Genomic DNA, 11468 nt, shown 5'->3' with positions numbered 1-11468 from the left:
TATCGATTGATTTATACTCTGAATCTGCTGATAATTTTTCATTGCAGGCAAAGTTTCTGGTAAAACTGTTTTTCTTAAAAGTTTACGTTTCGTTTTGGCCTATGTTTATGGCTATCGCGCAGACGGTGCAGCCGCCGCATTCAGAAACAAGCCGATAAGTTCTGTGAAATTCACCTTAGGCCCATGCATCCTATTCAATTACTTATACACATGTTGACAGGTCAAGGGAGTGTTGAGGTGTTTTTGAGGTATCAGTGATGTTGGGGTTGGCGCAACTGGTGGAATAATTCGACTGTACTAGTAATAAGGCAAGCCGAAATTTGAGACTATGTGCATAGGAATTTTAATGATATTCCGATAGTGCGACGCAAGGACTTGTGAAAACGACCCTTACCCCCCTCTCCACCCCTTCATGGAGTTTAAGGCTACTTTTTCCCATTTCATATTTCTCATCAAACTTTCACAAGGGAAATACCAGCATGAGAAATGTTTGATCCTTTGTTACCTGGCAGCATTTTTGCCATATTGTCAACTTCTGAACCCCGAAATCCTGGAACTTTTATACATAGATCTATTCAGAGAAGTTCCAAGAGCCGTGTCAGGGCATATTTAACGCATTCAATATCCATTATGTCTTTCTTTTTACATGCGCTTACAAGGTGCTCTGAAAATATCTATACATAGTGATTGCAAGAGTTCAGAGTGTAGAAGTAGACAAAAAGCACAAACGCACTGCTGGGTATTACGAACAAACAAATATTTCTCATGCTGGTATTTCCCTCGTGAAATTTTGATGAGAAATTTGGCATGAGGAAACGGGCTTCAACTCCATGAATATCGACAAGAATATTAGATTAAGAAGGTACTCAGTTATCGAAAGCTCATCAGACAAAATATTCGTATTATGAGAATTTGTACATTATTAAAAAGACCAATCAGATGCAACGGTTTGTTTTCCCTAAGGAGTTAAGGTTTGTTCTAACTTTGTTTATAAGAAAAATCACCAAATGGTTGCATACCACTCAGTATTCTTCCAGAACTGCTTTCGGTGTTAACGATTATTTCAACCATTCGCTGGTCAGCTCCAAGATAAATGACATAGATTTCAAGCAATTTTATGATCGATGTTTCGATTTGCAACGAAATTACCACGTCTGCAAAATGTGCACAGGGAGTGAAGAAAACCGCTTAGAAAGTACGGTACCTAATACTGTGGTCAGATTCATTAGAGCCCTGAATAAGTTACTTTTTAGTTATGGGTTTGAGGTTCTTTGCAATGAGAAAGATACCCGTTCAATCCTTAGTAGAAGAATACACAACTCAAATTTTGTGTTTAGCATATTAATTATAATTGTTAAACCTGCACTGAGCAAACATAATGTGCAGTCCATTGTAGGGTTGACTTAGCGCATGGTGACTGGTGTTTGGACGGTCCAATGCCCGAATGGTCCATACGTAGTTGCAGGGTTCAAAAACTTTCAGTTTAAAACATTGCAATCCCATTAAATAGTCAGACCCTATGTGTGGACATGCCGAAATTGTTTTCTGTATCAACAAATGAGATGATGTTGTCGTTCGTCATTGTAAATTATGCGGAACACATGGCAGTTGCATGCGGTAATTGTATGAAGTAAGTTCATCAAACAATCGAATAATCAGGAAATTTTATCAGATCGTCAAGTAGCTGTTTCAAACGGGTTATTGTTTTTATTGACACAAACACAATCCTAAGAATCTTCAGAAACGATCAAGATCTTGCATGTACAGCGAGTTAAGCACAACTACTTTTAAACACGTCATTTTATTGTGAAATAGTTGGTCTTTTTTCGTTCACTTCCACCATTTGTACCTTCTTCACAATTTAACTATTGATATCCTGAATGGCGTGTAATGGTGTGAAATAACCACACTGTATCAATGCAAGAGTACCCAACGGGGTGGTTCTTTAAGTACGACTTCTTCCTCGTTGTCTCCTTATTCATCGTGGAGAAAAAGTCCGTCACATTTAGCCTTGTGTTCAGTCATAATTCTCATTTAGGGCTTTGTACACTTCCATGCCACTATTTAATTTGTCTGTAAGGTATTCTAACATAATTGTTCAGAAGTAGTTACCTTCACAAAAGTAAATAGACTTGCTTGATTGCCCAGAGGGTCTTCCTATCGGCTTTTTTTTCTTTCTTTGATCTTCAATTATTCCGTCATCGAAGTACTTATAACTTCTTCATAATGAATAATTTATTGATTTATATTGCTCTCATTCCATAACAACATGTTCACACGTGCATCACATCAAAACCTGCGAATAACGTATCACAATTAATTTCAAACTGTTCCATATTTAAAATTCGCATTCAGAGATCTCAAAGTCCGACGAGATACATGTAATAGCAACACTAAAGGAAAGATTCCATTATCTCAGACTAAAGCAGTTCCCATGGAGATTGTACATGTATAGGGCCAACTATTAATGCAGGTGGTTGTATTATTCAATGCTTTTGAAACCAGTCACAAGACGAGAGTACAGGGTTGGGGGATGTAAACATGTCTCCCGATCAATTTCAACATTTATCGATTGATTTATACTCTGAATCTGCTGATAATTTTTCATTGCAGGCAAAGTTTCTGGTAAAACTGTTTTTCTTAAAAGTTTACGTTTCGTTTTGGCCTATGTTTATGGCTATCGCGCAGACAGTGCAGCCGCCGCATTCAGAAACAAGCCGATAAGTTCTGTGAAATTCACCTTAGGCCCATGCATCCTATTCAATTACTTATACACATGTTGACAGGTCAAGGGAGTGTTGAGGTGTTTTTGAGGTATCAGTGATGTTGGGGTTGGCGCAACTGGTGGAATAATTCGACTTCACTAGTAAAGCAAGCCGAAAATTGAGACTATGTGCATAGGAATTTTAATGATATTCCGATAGTGCGACGCAAGGACTTGTGAAAACGACCCTTACCCCCCTCTCCACCCCTTCATGGAGTTTAAGGCTACTTTTTCCCATTTCATATTTCTCATCAAACTTTCACAAGGGAAATACCAGCATGAGAAATGTTTGATCCTTTGTTACCTGGCAGCATTTTTGCCATATTGTCAACTTCTGAACCCCAAAATCCTGGAACCTTTATACATAGATCTATTCAGAGAAGTTCCAAGAGCCGTGTCAGGGCATATTTAACGCATTCAATATCCATTATGTCTCTCTTTTTACATGCACTTACAAGGTGCTCTGAAAACATCTATACATAGTGATTGCAAGAGTTCAGAGTGCAGAAGCAGACAAAAAGCACAAACGCACTGCTGGGTATTACGAGCAAACAAATATTTCTCATGCTGGTATTTCCCTCGTGAAATTTTGATGAGAAATTTGGCATGAGGAAACGGGCTTAAACTCCATGAATATCGACAAGAATATTAGATTAAGAAGGTACTCAGTTATCGAAAGCTCATCAGACAAAATATTCGTATTATGAGAATTTGTACTTTTTTGAAAAGACCAATCAGATGCAACGATTTGTTTTCCCTAAGGAGTTAAGGTTTGTTCTAACTTTGTTTATAAGAAAAATCACCAAATGGTTGCATACCACTCAGTATTCTTCCAGAACTGCTTTCGGTGTTAACGATTATTTCAACCATTCGCTGGTCAGCTCCAAGATAAATGACATAGATTTCAAGCAATTTTATGATCGATGTTTCGATTTGCAACGAAATTACCACGTCTGCAAAATGTGCACAGGGAGTGAAGAAAACCGCTTAGAAAGTACGGTACCTAATACTGTGGTCAGATTCATTAGAGCCCTGAATAAGTTACTTTTTAGTTATGGGTTTGAGGTTCTTTGCAATGAGAAAGATACCCGTTCAATCCTTAGTAGAAGAATACACAACTCAAATTTTGTGTTTAGCATATTAATTATAATTGTTAAACCTGCACTGAGCAAAAATAATGTGCAGTCCATTGTAGGGTTGACTTAGCGCATGGTGACTGGTGTTTGGACGGTCCAATGCCCGAATGGTCCATACGCAGTTGCAGGGTTCAAAAACTTTCAGTTTAAAACATTGCAATCCCATTAAACAGTCAGACCCTATGTGTGGACATGCCGAAATTGTTTTCTGTATCAACAAATGAGATGATGTTGTCGTTCGTCATTGTAAATTATGCGGAACACATGGCAGTTGCATGCGGTAATCGTATGAAGTAAGTTCATCAAACAATCGAATAATCAGGAAATTTTATCAGATCGTCAAGTAGCTATTTCAAACGGGTTATTGTTTTTATTGACACAAACACAATCCTAAGAATCTTCAGAAACGATCAAGATCTTGCATGTACAGCGAGTTAAGCACAACTACTTTTAAACACGTCATTTTATTGTGAAATAGTTGGTCTTTTTTCGTTCACTTCCACCATTTGTACCTTCTTCACAATTTAACTATTGATATCCTGAATGGCGTGTAATGGTGTGAAATAACCACACTGTATCAATGCAAGAGTACCCAACGGGGTGGTTCTTTAAGTACGACTTCTTCCTCGTTGTCTCCTTATTCATCGTGGAGAAAAAGTCCGTCACATTTAGCCTTGTGTTCAGGCATAATTCTCATTTAGGGCTTTGTACACTTCCATGCCACTATTTAATTTGTCTGTAAGGTATTCTAACGTAATTGTTCAGAAGTAGTTACCTTCACAAAAGTAAATAGACTTGCTTGATTGCCCAGAGGGTCTTCCTATCGGCTTTTTTTTCTTTCTTTGATCTTCAATTATTTCGTCATCGAAGTACTTATAACTTCTTCATAATGAATAATTTATTGATTTATATTGCTCTCATTCCATAACAAACTGTTCACACGTGCATCACATCAAAACCTGCGAATAACGTATCACAATTAATTTCAAACTGTTCCATAGTTAAAACTCGCATTCAGAGATCTCAAAGTCCGACGAGATACATGTAATAGCAACACTAAAGGAAAGATTCCATTATCTCAGACTAAAGCAGTCCCCATGGAGATTGTACATGTATAGGGCCAACTATTAATGCAGGTGGTTGTATTATTCAATGCTTTTGAAACCAGTCACAAGACGAGAGTACAGGGTTGGGGGATGTAAACATGTCTCCCGATCAATTTCAACATTTATCGATTGATTTATACTCTGAATCTGCTGATAATTTTTCATTGCAGGCAAAGTTTCTGGTAAAACTGTTTTTCTTAAAAGTTTACGTTTCGTTTTGGCCTATGTTTATGGCTATCACGCAGACAGTGCAGCCGCCGCATTCAGAAACAAGCCGATAAGTTCTGTGAAATTCACCTTAGGCCCATGCATCCTATTCAATTACTTATACACATGTTGACAGGTCAAGGGAGTGTTGAGGTGTTTTTGAGGTATCAGTGATGTTGGGGTTGGCGCAACTGGTGGAATAATTCGACTTCACTAGTAAAGCAAGCCGAAAATTGAGACTATGTGCATAGGAATTTTAATGATATTCCGATAGTGCGACGCAAGGACTTGTGAAAACGACCCTTACCCCCCCTCTCCACCCCTTCATGGAGTTTAAGGCTACTTTTTCCCATTTCATATTTCTCATCAAACTTTCACAAGGGAAATACCAGCATGAGAAATGTTTGATCCTTTGTTACCTGGCAGCATTTTTGCCATATTGTCAACTTCTGAACCCCGAAATCCTGGAACTTTTATACATAGATCTATTCAGAGAAGTTCCAAGAGCCGTGTCAGGGCATATTTAACGCATTCAATATCCATTATGTCTTTCTTTTTACATGCGCTTACAAGGTGCTCTGAAAATATCTATACATAGTGATTGCAAGAGTTCAGAGTGTAGAAGTAGACAAAAAGCACAAACGCACTGCTGGGTATTACGAACAAACAAATATTTCTCATGCTGGTATTTCCCTCGTGAAATTTTGATGAGAAATTTGGCATGAGGAAACGGGCTTCAACTCCATGAATATCGACAAGAATATTAGATTAAGAAGGTACTCAGTTATCGAAAGCTCATCAGACAAAATATTCGTATTATGAGAATTTGTACATTATTAAAAAGACCAATCAGATGCAACGGTTTGTTTTCCCTAAGGAGTTAAGGTTTGTTCTAACTTTGTTTATAAGAAAAATCACCAAATGGTTGCATACCACTCAGTATTCTTCCAGAACTGCTTTCGGTGTTAACGATTATTTCAACCATTCGCTGGTCAGCTCCAAGATAAATGACATAGATTTCAAGCAATTTTATGATCGATGTTTCGATTTGCAACGAAATTACCACGTCTGCAAAATGTGCACAGGGAGTGAAGAAAACCGCTTAGAAAGTACGGTACCTAATACTGTGGTCAGATTCATTAGAGCCCTGAATAAGTTACTTTTTAGTTATGGGTTTGAGGTTCTTTGCAATGAGAAAGATACCCGTTCAATCCTTAGTAGAAGAATACACAACTCAAATTTTGTGTTTAGCATATTAATTATAATTGTTAAACCTGCACTGAGCAAACATAATGTGCAGTCCATTGTAGGGTTGACTTAGCGCATGGTGACTGGTGTTTGGACGGTCCAATGCCCGAATGGTCCATACGTAGTTGCAGGGTTCAAAAACTTTCAGTTTAAAACATTGCAATCCCATTAAATAGTCAGACCCTATGTGTGGACATGCCGAAATTGTTTTCTGTATCAACAAATGAGATGATGTTGTCGTTCGTCATTGTAAATTATGCGGAACACATGGCAGTTGCATGCGGTAATTGTATGAAGTAAGTTCATCAAACAATCGAATAATCAGGAAATTTTATCAGATCGTCAAGTAGCTGTTTCAAACGGGTTATTGTTTTTATTGACACAAACACAATCCTAAGAATCTTCAGAAACGATCAAGATCTTGCATGTACAGCGAGTTAAGCACAACTACTTTTAAACACGTCATTTTATTGTGAAATAGTTGGTCTTTTTTCGTTCACTTCCACCATTTGTACCTTCTTCACAATTTAACTATTGATATCCTGAATGGCGTGTAATGGTGTGAAATAACCACACTGTATCAATGCAAGAGTACCCAACGGGGTGGTTCTTTAAGTACGACTTCTTCCTCGTTGTCTCCTTATTCATCGTGGAGAAAAAGTCCGTCACATTTAGCCTTGTGTTCAGTCATAATTCTCATTTAGGGCTTTGTACACTTCCATGCCACTATTTAATTTGTCTGTAAGGTATTCTAACATAATTGTTCAGAAGTAGTTACCTTCACAAAAGTAAATAGACTTGCTTGATTGCCCAGAGGGTCTTCCTATCGGCTTTTTTTTCTTTCTTTGATCTTCAATTATTCCGTCATCGAAGTACTTATAACTTCTTCATAATGAATAATTTATTGATTTATATTGCTCTCATTCCATAACAACATGTTCACACGTGCATCACATCAAAACCTGCGAATAACGTATCACAATTAATTTCAAACTGTTCCATATTTAAAATTCGCATTCAGAGATCTCAAAGTCCGACGAGATACATGTAATAGCAACACTAAAGGAAAGATTCCATTATCTCAGACTAAAGCAGTTCCCATGGAGATTGTACATGTATAGGGCCAACTATTAATGCAGGTGGTTGTATTATTCAATGCTTTTGAAACCAGTCACAAGACGAGAGTACAGGGTTGGGGGATGTAAACATGTCTCCCGATCAATTTCAACATTTATCGATTGATTTATACTCTGAATCTGCTGATAATTTTTCATTGCAGGCAAAGTTTCTGGTAAAACTGTTTTTCTTAAAAGTTTACGTTTCGTTTTGGCCTATGTTTATGGCTATCGCGCAGACAGTGCAGCCGCCGCATTCAGAAACAAGCCGATAAGTTCTGTGAAATTCACCTTAGGCCCATGCATCCTATTCAATTACTTATACACATGTTGACAGGTCAAGGGAGTGTTGAGGTGTTTTTGAGGTATCAGTGATGTTGGGGTTGGCGCAACTGGTGGAATAATTCGACTTCACTAGTAAAGCAAGCCGAAAATTGAGACTATGTGCATAGGAATTTTAATGATATTCCGATAGTGCGACGCAAGGACTTGTGAAAACGACCCTTACCCCCCTCTCCACCCCTTCATGGAGTTTAAGGCTACTTTTTCCCATTTCATATTTCTCATCAAACTTTCACAAGGGAAATACCAGCATGAGAAATGTTTGATCCTTTGTTACCTGGCAGCATTTTTGCCATATTGTCAACTTCTGAACCCCAAAATCCTGGAACCTTTATACATAGATCTATTCAGAGAAGTTCCAAGAGCCGTGTCAGGGCATATTTAACGCATTCAATATCCATTATGTCTCTCTTTTTACATGCACTTACAAGGTGCTCTGAAAACATCTATACATAGTGATTGCAAGAGTTCAGAGTGCAGAAGCAGACAAAAAGCACAAACGCACTGCTGGGTATTACGAGCAAACAAATATTTCTCATGCTGGTATTTCCCTCGTGAAATTTTGATGAGAAATTTGGCATGAGGAAACGGGCTTAAACTCCATGAATATCGACAAGAATATTAGATTAAGAAGGTACTCAGTTATCGAAAGCTCATCAGACAAAATATTCGTATTATGAGAATTTGTACTTTTTTGAAAAGACCAATCAGATGCAACGATTTGTTTTCCCTAAGGAGTTAAGGTTTGTTCTAACTTTGTTTATAAGAAAAATCACCAAATGGTTGCATACCACTCAGTATTCTTCCAGAACTGCTTTCGGTGTTAACGATTATTTCAACCATTCGCTGGTCAGCTCCAAGATAAATGACATAGATTTCAAGCAATTTTATGATCGATGTTTCGATTTGCAACGAAATTACCACGTCTGCAAAATGTGCACAGGGAGTGAAGAAAACCGCTTAGAAAGTACGGTACCTAATACTGTGGTCAGATTCATTAGAGCCCTGAATAAGTTACTTTTTAGTTATGGGTTTGACGTTCTTTGCAATGAGAAAGATACCCGTTCAATCCTTAGTAGAAGAATACACAACTCAAATTTTGTGTTTAGCATATTAATTATAATTGTTAAACCTGCACTGAGCAAAAATAATGTGCAGTCCATTGTAGGGTTGACTTAGCGCATGGTGACTGGTGTTTGGACGGTCCAATGCCCGAATGGTCCATACGCAGTTGCAGGGTTAAAAACTTTCAGTTTAAAACATTGCAATCCCATTAAACAGTCAGACCCTATGTGTGGACATGCCGAAATTGTTTTCTGTATCGACAAATGAGATGATGTTGTCGTTCGTCATTGTAAATTATGCGGAACACATGGCAGTTGCATGCGGTAATCGTATGAATTATCCAAGATGAATGACATAGATTTCAAGCAATTTTATGGCGCCAACTCATAACAGCAGTGAATCCTGATGGAACGGAACGTGGACGTGGCATGTATGACAGCTTACCACATGGCAGGATGAAGTATTTGTCCTATCTTTTATATTTAAAATAATCTAAGCTTTATTTGACAGGACTTAATTCTTTTTTCTCTCTTTTGGGGGGTTGTGATGTCCCGGTTTAAAGATTAAAAGACGCGTACTCTTTGAAAACTTCATTACTTGCACCATGCTTTATTTAGAATTAAGTGAACCTAAAGCACATGACAAGAAGAGTGCCATTCTACGCAAAAGTTAGCTATTCCTTCGATGGGGTATAGGCAACTGCTAGTGGGTCATTTTCGTCAGCATTTGGTAAACATTCTGCCTAAAGAGAAAGCAAAGTCTGACAAGATACACCTTATTGCTAAACTAAGGGGTAGATTACTTCTGAACTAGACCATTGTTTTCCCAATGATTTAAAATTTAAAATGGGCTTAGAATAGCACGTCATAACACGCTGAGTGAATACCTCAATGATTATAGTAGAATTTATCCCTTTTAGATTCCTCTGCTGCAAGTACATTTTCGTTATACCTCCAAAGATTCCCATCTCCATCTACATGGAGTTTCAACGACTCGACATAAAATATCGTGGAAGTGGACTCTTTAAGTGACAAAAGGAAGTGGAATCATTCAAAATAAGCAAATGAACTGCTCTTTTTATTGTTCTATTCTGCTAAGGTTTGCTCATTCCTCATTGTTCTGGCCATTTGCATATTCTGTGCTCATTGCGCTGCTCAGTTGCCCATGTCTTGTTACATGTGGAAAGATCAACTAAAAACAATCCATCGCACACGGCAGCAAAGTAAGTTCAAGAAGAAACAGTAAGTAAACAGGACATTTAGAACAACCAGCAATTATCAAGAAGAAGCGTGAGAGTTGAATAAGAACTAAAAGTGTATTAATTTTAATAAGAAACCAACGATCAACTAAGAAATTAACAAATATAATACATATTTATACAGTTATAATAAATAAAGAATCGGCCGATATACATGCGAAAATTGCCCAGTGAACATGAGAACACCAAATAAAACCGGGTTGCTCTGTTGACCAGTAGGCAAGGACTGCTGCGAGTTGTAATTGTAGTCCACGTCCGAGAGGAACTTGACTAACCGCTGGTCCCGAGGGCGAGGCAGTGCTACACAGCTCCACAGTACGACGGGTACCCGCCGTGCAGGTACACTCAGTTCAGGGCCGATGACGTAATAGCCTGGAACGCCAGCACAATGATTTACAGCTTGAGGAGACTGGCCACGCCCAACGGGTCCATGAAGGTAGCTTGACTTGGTATGGTCAACAGAGAACCCGACATGAGAGTGTCTACCCAATTTATAGTGTCCCAGCACGTTCCCTGTTCACTCATTATGCAAAGAGTCTAATAAAAGAAACTTTCCACAGGGCTTGGCCTGGGGAGATTACAATGGCAGCCCAGGAGAATATTAAGGTTCAGGCTCCAGAGGGTCAAGTTGATAATCCCCACCGGCTGGCCTGACCAAGAAAGGAATTAAAATCCTGACTGTAACACTCCCCCCCCCCAAAGAAAAGTTTTGAACATTGAGAAAAACTTTCTTAAATTTCTGTTGACTCCATAATGAGTGAACATATAGGAAAATAGTGCGGACACTTATTACGTATCATTCAAATTTAAATACATAATTATTAATCTCATATAAATTTACTTATGACATTTCATTCATGTTTATCACTTATACAAAAATGAAGTGTATGAAAATTCTTTAAATGTCAATACCATTAATGTCAAAGCTCATCTTAAATTCATAACATACATATACGTTGAAATTGACGATCATAGTTGTTCTAGTCTCAAATTTACAGGAGTCATAACTCTGACATAATCCATGAATTGTATTACCTTGGACTACAGATAATGTCATCTGATAATACCTGGACAGTGCATCTGCAATCAGGATGTCTTTGCCCTTTATATGTTTGATAACAAAATCATACTCTTGAAGGATCAAGCTCAACCGCAATAACCTTTGGTTTTTGGTTTTCATTTTATGAACAAACGGAAAAGGGTTGTGATCACTATACACAATAACAG

The sequence above is a fragment of the Acanthaster planci genome, linkage group LG16 (genome assembly GCF_054643075.1).
Source record: "Acanthaster planci isolate LZ-2023a linkage group LG16, COTS_SCS, whole genome shotgun sequence".
Classification (NCBI taxonomy): Eukaryota; Metazoa; Echinodermata; class Asteroidea; order Valvatida; family Acanthasteridae; genus Acanthaster; species Acanthaster planci.
This window is presented reverse-complemented; position numbering follows the sequence as displayed.